Here is a 20,367-nt window from a genome sequence, read left to right as displayed (position 1 = left end):
GAAGTTCTCAACTGCCCATACCATCATTACGAGTCTTCCACTTGAAACGACTCTGACCACCACCAGATTCCTGACCATTGACCACCCGCCGTGGGGACACCCATCCTTCTCTCAGATATATACCACATGCATTATCTCGCCCTGTACCTTTCCTTGATCACCAATGACCCTGATCTCACGAATTCAAGCCGCAGGTTTCTGTATCCAACCCCTAACCGCTCTTGCACAAATCTCTGGTTCTCTCAATAAACCACCCGGTTCTCCCCCACTTAGGGTTCGAACCATCACTATTTGACACATCAACAACCTCACGAACTATTTTCACCAGCAATAACGCACCTGCCCCTGGAAAGTGCTACGCAAAGCCCGATAATCCCCTTTAAGTAAATTAATCGATCTCATAACTCTAAACCTCAGATGAAATCCTCAAGAACTTCTCGTCACGACTGCCTCTAGTCATTCCAAGTCTCGTACCAATCCAATACCAAACAACTCAACTGTCCAATAACATCACTGACTCATAGATTGGACCACGAAATCATCATACTCCCCCACCTCGACTCATCAACCGACATTCCAACACATGGATCATCCCAAGAACAGGGACCCACTCCCATATTCAATACCCAACATAGATAGAAAAACCACTACACTGATTAACTCGATTGGACTCCCCACTGATACCTCTACAATACGCCCTACTATACTCAAATAGGTGTAACGTGGTCCTCGACTATCTCAGTCCCAACTAACTATCTGCTCATGGTAAATCACTGCCTCGCGGCACACATGCTACCTGATACTCTGATGCAAAATCATCATCAATGACAACCTGCAGGCTTTACCCCCAAACCCAAAACTTAAACATCATGCCTCTCATGTTCCACACACGAACATAAATAGCACCACCCAGGTCATAGAAGGTGACATCTCCTCTATCGACTGATTGCTCAACTCAGACCGAAATTCTCCCCTCCCTCTGACTCCTTACCAAAATACTCTGAAAGGCTCTCGACCTCCTTCTCAAGGGACGCCTCTTCGAACTCAATCATGGCCCACAGGCCTAAAACCCATAGCGTCCAATCTCTACCTCATCAATCGTGACCGGATAACCGGAGAACCACAAGCATCATTCACTATGAACCATGGTACTCATCCCATGACATCTCTTCTCAATATGCTCCGGTGTATGGTACCCGAACCTTAGCATCACTCCTCCATCTGCTCCGATGTATGGTACTCGAACCATAACATCATTCCTCAATCTGCTCCGATGTATGGTACTCGAACCATAACATCACTCCTCAATATGCTTCGATGTATGGTACTCGAACCATAACATCACTCCTCAATCTGCTCCGATGTATGGTACTCGAACCATAACATCACTCCTCAATACGCTTTGATGTATGGTACTCGAACCATAACATCACTCCTCAATACGCTTCGATGTATGGTACTCGAACCATAACATCACTCCTCAATCCGCTCCGATGTATGGTACTCGAACCATAACATCACTCCTCAATCTGCTCCGATGTATGGTACTCGAACCATAACATCACTCCTCAATATGCTTTGATGTATGGTACTCGAACCATAACATCACTCCTCAATCTGCTCCGATGTATGGTACTCGAACCATAACATCACTCCTCAATACGCTTCGATGTATGGTACTCAAACCATAACATCACTCCTCAATACGCTTCGATGTATGGTACTCGAACCATAACATCACTCCTCCATCCGCTCATTAGAACCTTCAGAATACTCCCTGTATCAAGTATGGGTCCTCTTCTTTCAGTAGTACGGGCCCATACTACCTGCCACATCTACCCATACTTTCCACACGGACTATCCCGGATCTCCTAAGTAGCTGCTCGACCTTCTCATTCACCAATTCCGTCGCGCGCTCGCTCCCCAGTGAAATTCTCTACTCTGCCAGCGCACTCATCTGGCTAAGGTTACTCCCTAGGCTCTTCCTAGATTCCCACACTTCTCTGCCATCAGCTGCTGAAGAGCTCCTAATGATGCCAGCCATCTACCTCCTAAATATCGTCATATTCGCTTGGTAGCTGACTCCCATCATCGAGAGTTCCACAAAGCACGAAGCAAGCAGCATTCGAGCATCGAAGAATATATATGACTCACTTTGGGTGATAACTCCGCTTGCTCTGCTCATCCTCGAAAGTACCACCGAACTCTGCAACTCTTCCCCTCGTGGGTTCTAACTATTCTTTCTCTAAGTACCACGGTACTTATCTAGGTAGCTCCCCTAGATTACTCCTCTACTCAAATCCTCTAAAGGATTCCAACTAAATATTCTCACTCATCACATACTCAAAAGCACATCTCATATAACAGCAATTCCTAGGCTAAGGCATCACAAATCAGGCCACTCTAGTCCTAAGATATGGAATACTTAGCCTGTCTGTAGCATGCAATAATATCTCATAAAGTGCATCATAAATATCTCATAACACAAAAGTAAGGGTATTTTGGGAAATCACCGTTCGAGCTCTGGCTGATTGTACACACTGCTCTTTCTCGCTTTCTCTTTGAACTCTTATTCGCTTTAAAAAATTATTTCTTTGAAAACATTTCTTACTTCCTCAGTTTGAGTCCAGATTTACCCAAAGGCGCATCCGAATCCCTCAAACCAAGGCTCTAATACCAACTTGTAACACCGAAAATTTCAAGACAATTTTTCGTTTAAAAATAATCATTTAATTCTTAAAAACACTTTGCTTAAAATCTCATTCATAATCGAATTACAAAACATAACTCCATTTTCACTTGCATAATAAACCAGGATCCTCAAAACATGACTCTTTCTCTGGTGTGTACAATCGAGCCGGTGCCATCCTCTGATCCTGAGAGAAACCTGAAACACATAACACAAAACACTGTAAGCATGAAGCTTAGTGAGTTCCCCAAAATACCACACATAACACATATTAGCCTCTTGAGGCTATAACTCTATGGGTCAGTGGACCCTACTCTGTGAACCTTCCGGTTCTAACTCTATGAACCTTCCAGTTCTAACTCTGGGAACCTTCCGGTTCTAACTCTGTAAACATGAACAGCATAAATCACATAGAAATAATGCAGTACAACACGTAACATACACATCATACAAATACTCTGTCACATAACTCTGGTTACCTACTCAAGATAAAGTATAGTGAGAAGACTCACCTGGAAATCAGAAAGCAATTATCTGCACATGCGAACCTCGGACTTGCCACCGCCTAACACATAAGGCAAATATCTCTAAGTAGTACTCGAAGTCCCAACTCTAATTAACCGGCGATTACTCTTTCCCTCTCTAGTCAGGTAATGGGTAAAAGACCATTTTACCCCTCCCTGACCTTTATTACCTCTGTTGACCAAAACTTCCAAAGTCAACATAAGACAACTCAAGTCAACGGTCAACACTGACCAGACTCGGCGAGTACACAAGAGTGACTCGGCGAGTCCATGCGGGTTCTCTAAATCCTTTTTAAACCTCTTAGACACGACGAGTTCCCTCTCCACTTGTCGAGTTACTCGGCAACAAAACGCGGGGCAACCCCGACTCCACTCATCGAGTTTGCCTATGGACTCGGCGAGTTGCTCCCATGACAACCCTCATCTGACCTTCTGAGGTCAGATCTGCTTCACCAAACCATAGATCTAACTCCCTCAAAGCCAATAACCACGAAAAGGTCGAACCTTGGGCACTCATGCAAGGTTCTACAAGCTCATTTGGGTGAAACCCTCCACTACATAACAACCCTAGCTCAAAACTCCAAATAAAATGCATAAAGTAGGATGGAAGGGACTCTCTGGACCTCTTTGGGTCCAGATCTATGGCTTCACACTCAATGGGACACTATACTCCACAAATCAAGCCATAAAAGAAGCTAGAAAACCCTAAAATCACCAATCTTACCCAAAACAGAAAAGGGAGAACGATTTGATACCTCAATGGTGAAGATGCAAGCTCAGAAGCTCTGAATCGACACCCCCTTGACCTCCCTTTGCTGGAAATGACTACTCCATTGCACAACCACCTCAAGAATGCTCCAAAATGTCTCTTCTTCACTCTCTCAACTCTCTGGTTCGATAGGAGTCTCTCAAAGGTGTAGGTGGCCACCACTGAAGGCGAGAAGGGCCTTTATATAGGTCCCAAACCCGGACAATTAGGGTTTTCCTTGACAGCGCTGACTCGGCGAGTCCAAATACCCAACTCGTCGAGTCCCTTCATTAAACTGGTCCCCAAAACGCAATCCTACTCGACGAGTTGAGGCGTCAACTCACCGAGTCTCCTCATTCCCCAATATAAAATACTCAAATTCCCATACCTAGATATCCGGATGTTACACCAGCTGTCACCATCAAGCATATTCCAACTGACTCAGTAAGGTCTTCTTTCGCCACAAATGCTTTTCCATGCATGGGTTTACGTACCTCTTCATCTTTAGAGTTTGTAGACCAGACCTCTACTCCACCGAACTCATCATCACCAACGTTCTCCTGCACAATTAAAACATTCATAGTACTATTAGTTGCTTTCTTCATCTTTATCTCTTCCAGCTTACGCATGTAGTAAGCTTCGTCATCTTTACCATCCTTCTTCTCAGTCATTTTTCTTAGCATGCAATCCTTGGCAAAGTGGTTCTTGCCGTGATAGTAGTTGCAATCATACCCAGAGTCTCCCACAAGCTTCCTCTCCTTCTTTTCGTCGTCCTTTTGAGAAGTGTTCTTGGTTTCCTCTTTTGCTTTCTCCGAGCTGTAGATTCCTTCCAGTTTCGGTTCTTATTGACAGGGAACTTTTTACGATCAAACTTCTTTGGGTTTGTAACCATTATTGCATATTCTTCATGTTGGATTAGTGTCTAAGTCCATAACTATTTTGGTATGTACTTGACCGGATGGTGCATGGTCCTTTTGGGTTGCCTTCACCAAAGCAACTTGATATGATGAATTATGGAGAGAGAGAGAGGAGTAATTATGATTTATTAATATATTATGAGAATAATATATTAAAGGAGAAATCATATTGTTTAATTAATATTAGTCAATAATTAATAAGAATTAATTTTGTGGCTAAAAAAGATTAATTAAATAAAGGGGACTAGAACTGTCAATTGTGTGATAGTTGAATATTGAGCTAATGGACTCTATAGAGGATGGAGTGGACGAATTCTATGGGGAAACCCATTAGAAATCGTCCAAAGCCTCTAAGGAGGGAGTCCATGGGCTGCTTAGGGCCTAAGCAGTCAAATTAGGGTTTCCTTGTTACATAACCCTAATAGCCTCGCTACTTAAGGATCCCTAGAGCACCAAAAACGTGGTGAAGAGTTTCCTTAGGGTTTCTACACGTTTTTTGGGTGCCTCCTCTCTTATCATTATTCATCCTCTTTCTCTTGGTGTTTGTAAGCCATTAGAGGAGTGACACTCGTGACTCTAAGCTTTCTAAAGCCATTACAAGGAGGATTTGAGATTGTTATTGCTACATAACAATCAAGGTAAGATCTAAACCTAATTCTTGTGTTAATATTGATTATCACATGCTTGATCTACGGTTTATAGCTTTAGATTATCAATTGCATATTCATTAGACAAACTAGATCCAAAAGCTATTAGGGTTTGCATGTACACCATAGGGATGATGTTTTGCTCAAAACCCATCAGGGGTATTAGAGCCATGGCTGTTTGTTTGATGTATTTGATGCTATTGTAGATTATCCTTGCTTAAAAATCGAAAATTAGGGTTTCTGGGGGCTGGACTCGCTGAGTCCATGGCTGAACTTGCCGAGTCCATGGTGAACTCAACAAGTCCATGCCTGACTCGACGAGTCAGCTGGTCAGAAAGAGGGAAAATCAGGATTTTGTGCTTCTTTGGCTATGGGATAGTTACCAAAACGTTTTTATAGATATAAATCAGATTTTTATGATATTGGGTGATTATCTTTGCCAAAATTAAAGATAACTTCATATTAGTTAAATAATTATTTCCTTATATGATTAGATTTAATTATTTGAATTATTTGGTGAATTATCATACAAGAATTTGGACTAGGTAAAATTAGATAACCACCAATTAATTGTTAAATTCCTTATTTGAATTTTGTGATCTAGAATATTCTTGATAAAGTTTGGAAAAGTTTCAAATTAATCCCTTTAGGTTTTATAGTTTAAATTTGAACTTAAAGGTTTTGTTTTTGAAATTTAATTAAGTTAAACCCTAATGTTTTGAAATGTTTCAAAACATGCCCTCAAGTTTTGGAATTTAAAAGTTGATTAAAAGTTTAATTTTGAAAATGTTAAATTCTAAAACCCTAGTATTTTGAAAAGTTCAAATTACACCCTTATGGTTTTATTAATTAATTAAAGTGTATAATTAAAAGAGATTTAATAAACCCATAAAGTTTTGGTTTACATTTAATTAAATTAAAAGTATAATTTATTAAATTAGACCACCTAGTATTTTAAAAGTGTAAAATACACCCTATACTATATATAACATTAAAAGTCTAGTATTATATATGTATGAGTAAAGTGTTAGTCTTACCGTTAGTAGGCCTCATTCACGAAGCTGGTCTATAAGGGGTGTTTAAGGAAATTTATAAAATGGCGATTGAATGGGTATCCACTCTTACCCACCGCACTCTTGACTAGTGGAGGGTCGTTAGCCGAACGGGTAGGATAGGGCAAACCCTTTCCATTAGAAGTATAATCAAGTATAAAGTAACTAAATGTTTTATACAAAATTCCCAATCTTAGTTACTTTAGGCAAAAGTGAATTTGATGCAATTCCATGAAATTACACTTGGTACCCTTGCGAAGATGTTAGTGGAGCGTGTGTGGTTAACCGGTACACTAATGGTTCTAAGCAAAGGTAGCAAAGGGTGACTCAATGTTTGTCATAGTTCGGTGGAGTGTGTGTGGTTAACCGGCACATCAAATAGGTGACTGTAACGTTGGGGGCACCATGTAAGCTTGCATGGTTATTCACACCCTGTTTTGTGATCCTCGACATCCCAGTCACAAATCGAGGGGCATATCGAGATTTAAACATGCCATTGAAAAGTTCAATGAATCTCAAAGGATCTAGGAGTTTTTCAATACATTTAAAACCTAATCTCTTTTTCGTTTTTCATGGTGGAAGATTAGTGAATCGTCATTCACTTACCTTCAAATATTCTGCAATTTGGGTTACGGCATCCCTCTCCCAAGTTGTGGAATATTGTGTTGGGTCCTAGCCTTAATATCTCATTTGGTTGATTTATTAAGGACTCAATCAATCAACTAACTTGAATTTTCTTCCATTTTGTAGATGTCAAAGTATGACAAGTATGGCCTTCCTAAATCCCGTGGAACAAGCTTTCCACAAGAAGATGATATTCCACGATTCGATCGAGGAACACGAGATCATGCTTCACTTCCTCCACCTCCTCCTGTTGTTCTCCCTAACCCACAAGTTCAAAGGATTGAAAAGTTCAAACTCACTCAAGCCCTTTTGGCAAGTAAACATGAAGAAGGAAAGTCGGTGTGTGCACACGTCCTAAAGATGAAGTCACACATTAATAGGTTAAGAATGTTGGGATCCGTTGTCTGTGAGGAGCTGGCTGTTGACTGGGTTCTTCAGTCACTTCCTGACTCATATAGTGAGTTTGTAAGAGAGTACTATATGATGAACCACAACGTGACCCTCATCGATCTCACCTATATGCTTATTGCTGCTGAATCAGCAATGATTTGGCGCACTGGAAAAGCAAGGTTGATTGGTGGATCTACCTTCCAGACCTCTATGGATATAGGAAATGGCAACGAAAGGCATGCCATGGTCAAAAAGTTTGATCATAAGAGAAAGGCAAAGTCTGGAGTAGTTCCGTGTGCTGTTCCAAAAGAGTCAATTTGCTTTTACTGCCAAGAGAAGGGGCATTGGAGACGAAGCTGCCCAGTATACCTGAGAGATCTAAGAGATGGGAGAGTCAAGATGTTTGACTCTACTTCAGGTAAAAGTCCACTATCTAACTCCATTAAGTTCCTATTCATTGGTTCTTAATACATAATGTGATACGACTACATTTGAATGTTTTGAAGGATCAATGAAAAGAGAGGAAGCTTGATGGAAGAGCAAGATGAGTCTGATCACGAAGAAATGGATCACGATCGCATGGATTCAAAGATCAGATTTTGAGCTTAGAAAGTTATGATAGAGTTGTTAGGAATATTTAATTACATATATTTTCAGTTGATTTTTCATTCTAAGGACATATTTTCCGATGCTTTTATGAATAAAATAAATTTTGATTTATCTTATCCTTGCAATGAAATCGTTGTGAAAAATTGATTTTTGTGTATTTCTATAAATGGATGTGATTCTTAGTTATGTTATTGTCAAAATTTTCTAAGTAAGGAAAGATTCCCATCACCTAATTTTCAGTTGGACAGAAACTTGGAATCATATGATTTGAATCATGTGATGTATGGAAATCTTATACTTAGGAAATTAAGACTAATTCCTTGATCACACGAGTATGTGAGTCAAGTGAAGGACTAAAGGAATAGAACACAATGTGGTGCACTAGTCAAGTCCACCACAAATAACAACAAGACTATTCATCATAATTTACTAAGAGTTTAGTAAATGTGGTTATGCTTACAAGATTAAGTAGAATTCTGAATCATTGAAAAGGTTTCAATGAATGGCAGAACGCATAAGAAGAATCAATTACGCAGAAAGATAAAAGTTTCTCCAATCTAAGAAGAAGGGAGAGTACTTTTGTATCGGTTTTATGATCATCTCAATGATTAAGAACCATATCACAGTTGATCCTCTAAGGACATCTTAGTGCACTGGTATGGCTAAGAAGAGGAATCAAAAACTTTTGAAATGGTTAAATCAATAGGATGAGTCATACTTCGTTCCAAAATCAAGTCTTAGAATTGTATTCCAAGATTGTGAATTGAGTGACACACACTCATCAAATGTGAAGCAGAAAATTGTTTTCCTACTCTTAAACATTTGAATTTGGTATGTTGTGATGTCTTGAAGAAGCCAAAGACCAACTAAGACCAAATGTGCGTAATGTTTTGTGTTGATATAGACACACACTAACTCTTGGATATTTGTTTATCAAGAAACGTTCTTGATAAGAGAATCTAATATGTCAAGAGGTCAGTGGGAGTCTGAAGATCTTGAAAGGATTCAAGAATTAATCGAGAGTAAACACTAGCGCACGACTTAAGGTTTGTAACCTATCGTGTTGACAAAATTCTATTTATGTGCCAATCCAGTTGAGTGATTATGCATATAAGTTCTACGAGTTCTCAATAGATTGCATAAGGCGAACACCTTGTTCAATGAAAATACATTGATTGGCATAGGTGAGGTGCTAGATAACTTGGAAGCAATGGTGGGACCCTTGATGGCAAGAAATTAAGAATTTCTGTCCATAAGAGGTTGAATTTGCCACAAACATTATCTTTCGATTATGGTAATGGCAAATTCACATGGAAAGGAACACATACACCATAAAATCTAAGTGTCATAAGGTTTTTCTCCTTCATGAAAATGATTATGAGGAAACGCTTTCACTAAGAGAGATTTTAAGGAAATAGCAACTATGTAAATTGCATTCTGAAATTCGATTATGATTACGGCATCCCTTTTTCATAGTTTGAATTGTGGGATTTGGCAATTAGTAAGATAAGTTATGAATTAGTTTAGACACACATATAAGCTATCTAAGGAAAGGTGTATGATTTTGAGAAGCTTAGATAAAGGCTTATCGAAGCATATCGTATTAGAAACAATGAACTTTGGAAGTCAATAAGTATTGATTCCTAGAAGTTTAGCTGGTTCCTAAATACACGTCAAAGCTAGTGGGAGCATAAGGGTTATGCTGGAATAAATATAATCGTCATGTTAGTGGGAGCATGATTATTATTTAAGTATTGCAAGTTGGCAATATTAATCATAGAAAAACAAAAGTTTCACTTTGCAAAGTCGTAAGGGTTGAAAAGTTGTTTTGCTATAATTAAGGGAGAGAATATTATGCTTCATTTCAAATCTAAAGGCTTAGATTGTGGAATTTTTATAAATTTAGTCAAGGATACATAGTGTGTTCTCAAATTTCAATTATGATTATGGCATCCCTCTTCATAGTTCAAATTGTGAGAATGTGACACATAAAATATTATGGCAAAAGATTGATAAAGTATCGTATCTTTATGTAAGACATTATGCATCGTGTCTCATACGTTTCGGGTATAGGATGGATTTCAAGTGCTATAATATTTGACCATTCTAAAATTTTCCAAATGTCTAGCGCATTAAGAGGGAAAAAGGACTAGAATCGGTTTTGACTAAAATAATTAAACAGCTATCAAAGGACGATCCAAAGTTCGCTGAAGATTGGTTGCTTATGAGTAGTTGGAAGTATGGTATTGGATGGACCATATCGACATTATTATGAATAGATAAGATTATATTAAGAATGAGTTGTCATATGGCAAATATGGAAATGTTTCCATATTAGGAGTTGGATATTGAGAATCTATGTCTAGATTAGAAACTTTTATGCAGGAAGGATGTTCAAAGGAATGTACTTTGAGTGAGAGACATCATATCTATAGAATTGTTTCTAATAGAGATTGGCCAGGTCTTGATGATTTTGAGCTATGACTTTACGAAAGGATCATTGCATAAAATGTTAGAATCTAACATATTCTGTAAGTGACAAGAATTTGATATACTTATACTTATGATAAGGATTGGGAGTTGTGAAATGAGTATGATTGGAAATGTGTTCATTTGATCTATTTCACAAAGTAAGAACCATAAGTAAACATAGTACGCATGCTAAGAGCATGGGACAATTGTTGTTATAATTCAAGTAAGAAGTTGATTACCCGAAACAACAAATAATGAGTAATCAATATGGTGTTTAAATAAAATGTTTTGTTTATACCCAAAGTTTGGGGCCATATGGGATTAGTATTATTATTGTGTTTCACTTTGCATGTTTTGACTTCCTGAATAATTAAATTATTTCAGAATAATCAAATTATTCGAACGGTCCACAGTCGTTCATATGTTGGAAGTAGGTATGAATAAAGACTGTCATGAATTGGTTTGTAGATTGTCTAAAGTGTATCAGACATAACAAAGGTTTGCCACAACATTCGTGAGTGCTTATGAATATGATTTTGAGCATTGGATTAAACCCACACTCACAAGAATCACTTCATGGATTTTATCACGAGTGATTGTGAGTCGATAATATTGTATATATTCTTGAAACCAAGACGTGTGAGTTGTTATTTGCTGGTCGGTTGCACATTGATGATAAGTAAACGCACCAGTAATTTGGTGTTATAAAACTTATTGTTATGTGTGATTCGATGAGTGAATACAAGCAAGCATTGAGTCGAAGTTTATCCGTTCCTTTTATCCAAAGTGGGATAAAAGCGATATATGTGGGCCCCTCGATGATTTAGTGATGACACCTAAGCGCTTGGCCAAGCCGGGACTAAGTTGATGTGTTCAATTGTAGCCTGTTGTCAGTCGCCGTAAATTGGAAATCGGGAAACAACACATAGACAGAGAGAATGATTTAAATCCATGTGTCAGTCTATACGATATCTAGAACGGAGGAATAGATGATCCCTTATCTAAAGGACGTTTATCTTATAAGATCAGAGTTGACAACGACTTTTGAAAGCTACGATTGCAGATTAGGATCTGAAGTCATACACAGAATAGTTATTAGACTTATCCAAGTGGGAGACTGTTGGATTAGTGTCTAAGTCCATAACTATTTTGGTATGTACTTGACCCGATGGTGCATGGTCCTTTTGGGTTGCATTCACCAAAGCAACTTGATAGGATGAATTATGGAGAGAGAGAGAGAGAGAGAGAGGGGAGTAATTATGATTTATTAATATATTATGAGAATAATATATTAAAGGAGAAATCATATTGTTTAATTAATATTAGTCAATAATTAATAAGAATTAATTTTGTTGCTAAAAAAGATTAATTAAATAAAGGGGACTAGAACTGTCAATTGTGTGATAGTTGAATATTGAGCTAATGGACTCTATAGAGGATGGAGTGGACGAATTCTATGGGGAAACCCATTAGAAATCGTCCAAAGCCTCTAAGGAGGGAGTCCATGGGCTGCTTAGGGCCTAAGCAGTCAAATTAGGGTTTCCTTGTTAGATAACCCTAATAGCCTCACTATTTAAGGATCCCTAGAGCACCAAAAACGTGGTGAAGAGTTTCCTTAGGGTTTTTACACGTTTTTTTGGGTGCCTCCTCTCTTATCATTCTTCATCCTCTTGCTCTTGGTGTTTGTAAGTCATTAGAGGAGTGACACTTGTGAGTATAAGCTTTCTAAAGCCATTACAAGGAGGATTTGAGATTGTTATTGCTACATAACAATCAAGGTAAGATCTAAACCCCATTCTTGTGTTAATATTGATTATCACATGCTAGATCTAGGGTTTATAGCTTTGGATTATCAATTGCATGTTCATTAGACAAACTAGATCCAAAAGCTATTAGGGTTTGCATGTACACCATAGGGATGATGTTTTGCTCAAAACCCATCACTTCACTAGTCAGATCGCATTATAACATATATGATTCCTCTTCTTCTTCCGTCATGCTTTTGTCCTTAGAGAGAAGAGCCAAGGATCCCACACCCGAAACTACCTTCGCTTCCTTTGACACCACACTTTCATGCGATTTGAGGATTCCTACCAGCTTCACCAGTGAATAGTTTTTAAATTGCTCGTGTGCCTTCACAGTTGAGACTACTGCCATCCATTCGGGTCTTAGCCCATTCATGAATGTAACTTTTTGTTCGATCACTTCCCTTCCAATTCCATGTTTGATCATCTTGCTAAGCAAGTGGTTGAACCATTCAAATGCTTGAATGAGTTTCTCCTCAGGTTTTTGTTCGAAAGCACCGAACTCAGAGAGCAACAAAGTTTGAATTGAGTGCTCTAGATCCTCATCAGTAGAATATAATTCTTTTAGCCTATCCCATATTTCTTTTGCAGTGGTGCAAGAGCTTACTAGAAGAAAGGTGTCAGATTTAAAAGCGAATCTGATCATTCTCATGGCTTTAACGTTACATAGCAACTTATCTTTCTCATCTTGAGGGATCTTCTGTACATCTACCAAAAGTTGGTTGTAATCCTTTTGATTCTTGATAGTTCTATTCATTCCAGAGTGAACAAAGGGACCCAATGTCGTTGCCTCCCAGATAAGATAGCCATTGTCTTCAGATCCAATGACATAGTCTTCGAAGTGGTGCGTCCACACTTCATAATCTCGAGTGTAGAGAATGAGAATCCTAGTAGTGGATCCAATGTTGTTGGAGATGTTGATGTGATTGGTTTGAGAGTCGTCGTGGGACATAATGAACTACTTCTAATATCTGCTAGAATCAGACTTGTAAAGTTGAACTTAGGGTTTTATCAAACACAAGAGACACCGTCGACCAGAAGAAGACAACTTCTATATATTCGATAAAAGCGGAAACCCTAAAGGATTCTTCAAACGTAAGAGGTGCGTATTAATTACAGTCTCCTACTCTGATACCAATTGATGATAATATTGTGCTAATAGATCGATAGATTCCAAACAGATAAACAATATTAATGAAGTAAATAACACGAGAATGGATCAAAAGATGTTGAATGATTAATATTCAACACCTCAGAAGAGCTTAATGAAGAAATTCGACTGTAGAGGTGTACTTGGGTTACAATGTAGCAAAAGCTATTAATGAGAAGCATTAACCTTAGAACTATACATGCACGCACTATATATATATATATATATATATATATATATATATATATATATATATGTTAACCCTAATAATATTCCACAGTTGGACAGGCCCAGATCGAGTATTCAAAATAAACAATAGCATCAGACCCAATGACGCAACATTCTTAAACCCAAAAATTATCCATATAACAAACAACTTCAAACCTGTCTTTTGTAGATTTTTTCACTTTTTGTTGGAAACCTTAACTAACACTTTTCAATCCTAAATTAATCTTAAATTCTTCTTTGTTTTTGAAGAGTTGGAATAACTCAAGATGAGAATTATAGTTGTGTGTTGTGGCACCTTTACGTTTTTTTAGCTAATTCAGGCAGTGGTAAAGGATGAGGCATACCCCAATTGGTGGGTTGTGTTTTTCAGAATCGGAAAAATAATAACAAAACTTTTCCTATTGTGCTTTTCGGGGTTGTGGTAATGGATCAGTTTCCTCTTCTTCATCTTCATGGCCATCCCTATCAAATTCTGTGTAACTCTGAAAATATTCCACTGGCTCTCCATGTGGAACTATATTACCATCATCAACCAACATCATTACTTTTGCCTCATCATTTTCAGATTAATCAACATCAATAGTAAGGTCATCCTGAACAACAGCCTTACCTTTAGACCTATAATCTCCCCCATGTATAGGGTCCTTATAAGAAGGAACATGGTTGGTTGTCACATGGGTAATAAGTTATAAATTTTGTTACTTCCAGTACCGGAAGAACCATTTCCAGAACGATTTTCCCCGGGAAATCGATTAGTACCACTATCACTAACATTACTAACAACAAACAATTGTACTGTGTTGGGAGGCATAGTAGTAACAAAACTATGAAAATATCTAACATCACTATCGTCAAGAATCTGCATAACTATATTTGATCCATGACATTGAAAAGATAGACGAATTTGATTTGTATGTAACCTGGAGTTGGAAGTAACCAATGTGACTAACCCAACAAAGTTGATATCACTGTTTATATCTACACCAAAGCATGTGTAATCTAGAGCAAGATACTGCATACATCCGTCGATACACTGTCATTGTCCTCCACTAGAAACTAAACTCGAAAAAAACCCATATACGTACTCATTCCAGAATTTTTTTTTGGGAGTATCGAGCATACAGTTGTATTGCATATTTTGAAGAAAACCATAGAAAAACCCTAATTCTATCTCTCCGGAATGTCACTCCGGAATGTACGGCCGTTCCAGACGTCAGTCCGGAATGCCTTTTCCAGTACGGAAGGTATGTAGTGTCAGATTCCGGACCTAAGCCCTACCAACCGGCAACCCTTCCGGAACAATATCATAAATACTCCGGAATATCGTGTTCTGGAGCACACCTCCGGAACATGATATTCCAGATCAAGTGAACATTTTCCAAAAAAACTTGTTGGTTATTTTTGTTAAAAAGGTTGTTTATAAGGGTTAGAGCACTCAATTTTCAATTTTCCTAATATAAAATATAGTTTATAGATTAACACTTAGATTAATGCATAATAATATTTAGATAATTATTAAATTATATATATTAACGTTAAATGAGTTGACAACTTAAAAACGAGTTAATAATATTTATCCAATTCAAGTTATTTAATTATAAATAGGTAGACAAGTTGTATCCAATTCAATTCATTTTACTTAAACTAGTAAATATCAATCTAACCTTTTAATTTTGGACGGGATTGATGACTTAGATGAATTTTTACCGGCTCTATGACTCTATCTTTGATAAGCCTTCGTTAAAAAAATTATATTTTAATATAGTAAATGATAATTGTAATTTTCATCAATTTAAACAACAAACATAATGATAGCCAAGAGGTTTTTTTAGTTGGAATCCTCCTTGGATAAGAAAATTAGGTATGAAATAGTAAAGATTGAAAACTAATGTTTTTTTTATAAATCATGTGGTTTATGACTAAGTCATGACTTCCCAAAGTGGAATCTTCCCACAAAAGTGGTACTTTCTTAGCTAATAATATATATTCTGATTTCATTAGTTTCCTTTATCGTTATATTCTATTGGTAGATTTTAATATTCATTTCTAGAGAAACTTGACACATTATAATATACAAAGATGATGTAACCCATACATTGTGATTGTAAATTATAAAATATAATTATATCATTTAAGATTTAAGATATGTGGCTGATGTTTGGAAGTTAGTTAGGATGCGCGATTATATTTAACTAGTCTACTAAACCCACTACATCCCCAAGTCCCAACCTCAAACGTCATTTTATCATTCAAAATATTCCAAACTATACAAGCCACATATATACTTGTTTGTTTTTTTCCTCTTGCTTAAAAATACTAACTTTTATTATTTTATGTTCTTACAATAATAAAATTCAGGGAAAACCTCTTTCACTTGAACTCTTATGTCCATTTGACACAATGCCAAATTGTATTCTTATGCCTTGCCACATACAAAAATATTGATATAGAGTCATATAATTAGGTCTTCATATTGTAACACATGCAATTATACTTTTATTGGTACCTAAAATCATGTGGCATAATACCACATCCGTTTATACCAAATGTGTCACAAAAACATAAATATAGCAAATAATACACTTCAAGTATTTGTATACAAAAAACATTATAAATAGGAACATTGCCACGTCTACGGTATCCACGTACCAACCACAAGTGAATGTCAATATTAAGCTCCTGTAACATCAAAAAGAGATTAACGACTTGTACGAACGGATAGACTCTTAAAATCAGTAACCTCGTAATAATATTAAACTAAACAAAAAGTGTCAACCCATTGATCAATTGATATAGAAAATTAGATTTGTATGAACGGATAAACTCTTAAAATCAGTAACTTTTACCAAAAAACTGTATGTAACTTTTACCAAAAAACTGTATGGATGAGCAGTTTGGTCAAAAACTATAAAATCGTTAATTTTTTTACCCAAAAACATTATATATGGGCATTTTGGACAAAAACCATTAAAATCAGTAATTTTTTTAATAAAAAGTAGAAGTACGTAGGGGCATTTTCATCAAAAACTATTAAAATAACTATTTTTTAACAAAAGAACAGTATATAGGGGCAATTAGGTCAAAACTGTTAATTTTTTTTGTACCAAGAAAAACCACATAATGTTAAAACACAAAAATGCAAACTTCTTTTCAGTTATTGTAAAGATGAAAAAAAAACCATAAAAAATGAATTTGGTTACGACAATGCTCCATGTGGCAGTAAATTGATGTAGAAATAGTCTCTGTTATAGTTAACAGTTACAAATTTGGTTTTTGTAATAGTAAACTGCCATAGGGACCATTTATGTAACAATTTAATGTGATAGTAACTTTTTTGTAGTATTTAACTATGTGTGTATGTGTAGGGGGTGGGGACACCATTTATCTAATTGTTTGCTACAACAAGGACCATGTCTACAATGAACAATTGCAGATTTTTTATATTGCATTTTATGATTTTTTATAATTGATAAAAATAAAATATGAAATTTAGGGTATTACCATAAGCGGAATATCAAGCGAAAACGATGATGCAAGATGAAGCTTTCTTAATGGAGTACCAAAAAGAAGGAATCAATAGGATTTTTTGCAAGACCAATCCAAATAAGCACATATGATGTTAGCATTAACACCAATATGAGCAGTCACCTGTTGAAAGAATAAAATAACCATGGGTTGGAAGAAGAGGAAAAGTTAATTCTAGATAGGGGAAAAATAGTAATTATGTATATACTAATATGAAAATTTGTTGACGGCTGCCAACAAGGGAGACTGGAATATTGGAACATTTTCTATTAATATAATTAATAACCTCAAATTCAACTTATTTACTTTCCCTACCAAAGCTTCATGAAAACTGTTGGATTAGTGTCTAAGTCCATAACTATTTTGGTATGTACTTGACCCGATGGTGCATGGTCCTTTTGGGTTGCCTTCACCAAAGCAACTTGATAGGATGAATTATGGAGAGAAAGGATTAAATATGATTTATTAATATATTATGAGAATAATATATTAAAGGAGAAAAAATATTGTTTAATTAATATTAGTCAATAATTAATTGGTAATTAGTTTTGTGACTAAAAGATATTAATTAAAGTTAAGGGACCGGAATTGTAATTATAAGATAATTGCAATTTGGGCTATGGATTGCCTTATATTAAGGAGTGGACGAATTCTATGGGGAAACCCATAAGAAATCGTCCAAGGCCTTAATTGAAGGAGTCCATGGGTTTCTTAGGTCTTAAGCATCCAAATTAGGGTTTCCTTGTTAGATAACCCTAATAGTCTCACTATATATAGATCCCTTTTGGACCAAAAACGTGGCTAAGACTTGTTCTAGGGTTTCACACGTTTTTGGGCAGCCTCCTTCCTCTCTCCTCTTCATCCTCTTGCTCTTGGTGTTTGTGAACCATTAGAGGAGTGACATTTGTGACTCTAAGCTTTCTAAAGTCAATACAAGAAGGATTTGGGATTGTTATTGCTATATAACAATCAAGGTAATACGTTAAACCCTTTCTTATGTTAATATGATTACTTGTATGCTAGAATTAGGGTTTATAGTCTTGGATAACTTGCATATACAATAGAGAAACCTAGATCCAAGCATTAGGGTTTGTATGAGCACATAGGATGTTCTTAGGACCAAAACCCATCAGTGGTATCAGAGCCTTGATTGGTTTCTATTGTATTGATGCTTTGTGTGTTTATTCAAGTTGCAAAATCGATTTTTGGGCTCCCTGGCTGATGAACTCGGCGAGTACCACAGTGTACTCGGCGAGTAGGCCTCAACTCGGCGAGTACAGTGTGGTACTCGGCGAGTTCGAGCGTTAGATGGAGCTATTGTCGGGAATTCTTGCTGTTTATCCTTGAGATACTTGCCTTTATCATATTAGATCAATATAAATCCGATTTTATGATATATATGAGTATATTCTTGATCTAATTGAAGATATTTATCAATTAATAAAATATTTATTTCCTTATGTGATAATTGACTAATTATTTTGATTAAATTGGTAAATTGTTTTGCAAGAAATCATTAAATAAATCAAATATGGATAATTATGTGATTAAATGTTAATTTAGGTTATTTGTTATTTGAACCTTGTGTTATGAAATGTTTTATATTTTCTCCTCTTAGGTTTTATAGTTTAAATTTGAACCCAAAAGTTTTGCTGTTTTGAAATTTAAATAGTTGAAACCCTAATGTTTTGAGAAGGTTTCAAAACTTGCCCTCAAGTTTTGGAATTTAAATTTTGATTGATAGTTTAATTTTGATGTATATTTAAATTCTAAACCCTAATGTTTTGAAATGTTTCAAAACTTGCCCTCAAGTTTTGGAATTTAAAAGTTGATTAAAAGTTTAATTAGGAATGTTAAATTCTAAAACCCTAGTATTGTTTTGAAAAAGTTCAAATCACACCCTCATGGTTTTATTAATTAATTAAAGTGTATAATTAAAAGAGGTTTAATAAATCCATAAAGTTTTTGGTTTAAAATTTAATTGAATTAATAGTATAATTGTTAAATTTGACCACCTAATATTTTAAAAGTGTAAAATACACCCTATACTATATATATAACATTAAAAGTCTAACATTATATATGTATGAGTAAAAGTCAGTCTTACCGTTAGTAGGCCTCATTCACGAAGCTGGTCTATAAGGGGTGTTTAAGGAAATTGTCTATAAAATGGCGATTGAATGGGTATCCACTCTTACCCACCGCACTCTTGACTAGTGGAGGGTCGTTATCCGAACGGGTAGGATGGGACAAAACCTTCCATTATAAGTATAATGAAGTATAAAAGTAACTAAATGTTTTCATAAAATTTCCAATCTTAGTTACTTAGGCAAAAGTGAATTGATGAAATTCCATGAAATTACACTTTGTGCCCTTGCGAAGACGTTAGTGGAGCGTGTGTGGTTTACCGGCACACTAAATGGTTCTAAGCAAAGGTAGCAAAGGGTGACTCAATGTTTGTCATAGTTCGGTGGAGCGTGTGTGGTTTACCGGCACATCGAATAGATGACTGTAACATGTGAGGGCACCATGTAAGTTTTCATGGTTATTCACACCCGCTTTATGATCCTCGGCATCCCAGTCACAAACTAGAGGGGCATATCGAGATTTAAACATGTTGTTGAAGCGTTCAATGAATATCAAAGGATCTAGGAGTTTTCATAGATTTAAAACCTAAATTTCTTTTTTGTTTTTCATGGTGGAAATTAGTGAATTGTCATTCACTTACCTTCAAATGTTCTGCAATTTGGGTTACAGCATCCCTCTCCCGAGTTGTAGCATATTGTGTTGGGTCCTAGCCTTAGTATCTCATTTCGGTGATTTACTATGGACTCAATCAATCAACTAACTTGAATTCGTTTTCTCCCGTTTTGTAGATGTCAAAGTTCGACAACTATGGTCTTCCCAAATCTCGTGGAACAAGCATTCCACATGAAGATGGTATTCCACGATTCGATCGAGGAACAAGAAATCATGCTTCACTTCCT

The sequence above is a fragment of the Lactuca sativa genome, chromosome 3, assembly GCF_002870075.4.
Source record: "Lactuca sativa cultivar Salinas chromosome 3, Lsat_Salinas_v11, whole genome shotgun sequence".
NCBI classification, from domain to species: domain Eukaryota; kingdom Viridiplantae; phylum Streptophyta; class Magnoliopsida; order Asterales; family Asteraceae; genus Lactuca; species Lactuca sativa.
The sequence above is the reverse complement of the archived record's forward strand: the minus strand, read 5'-3'. Positions refer to the sequence as shown.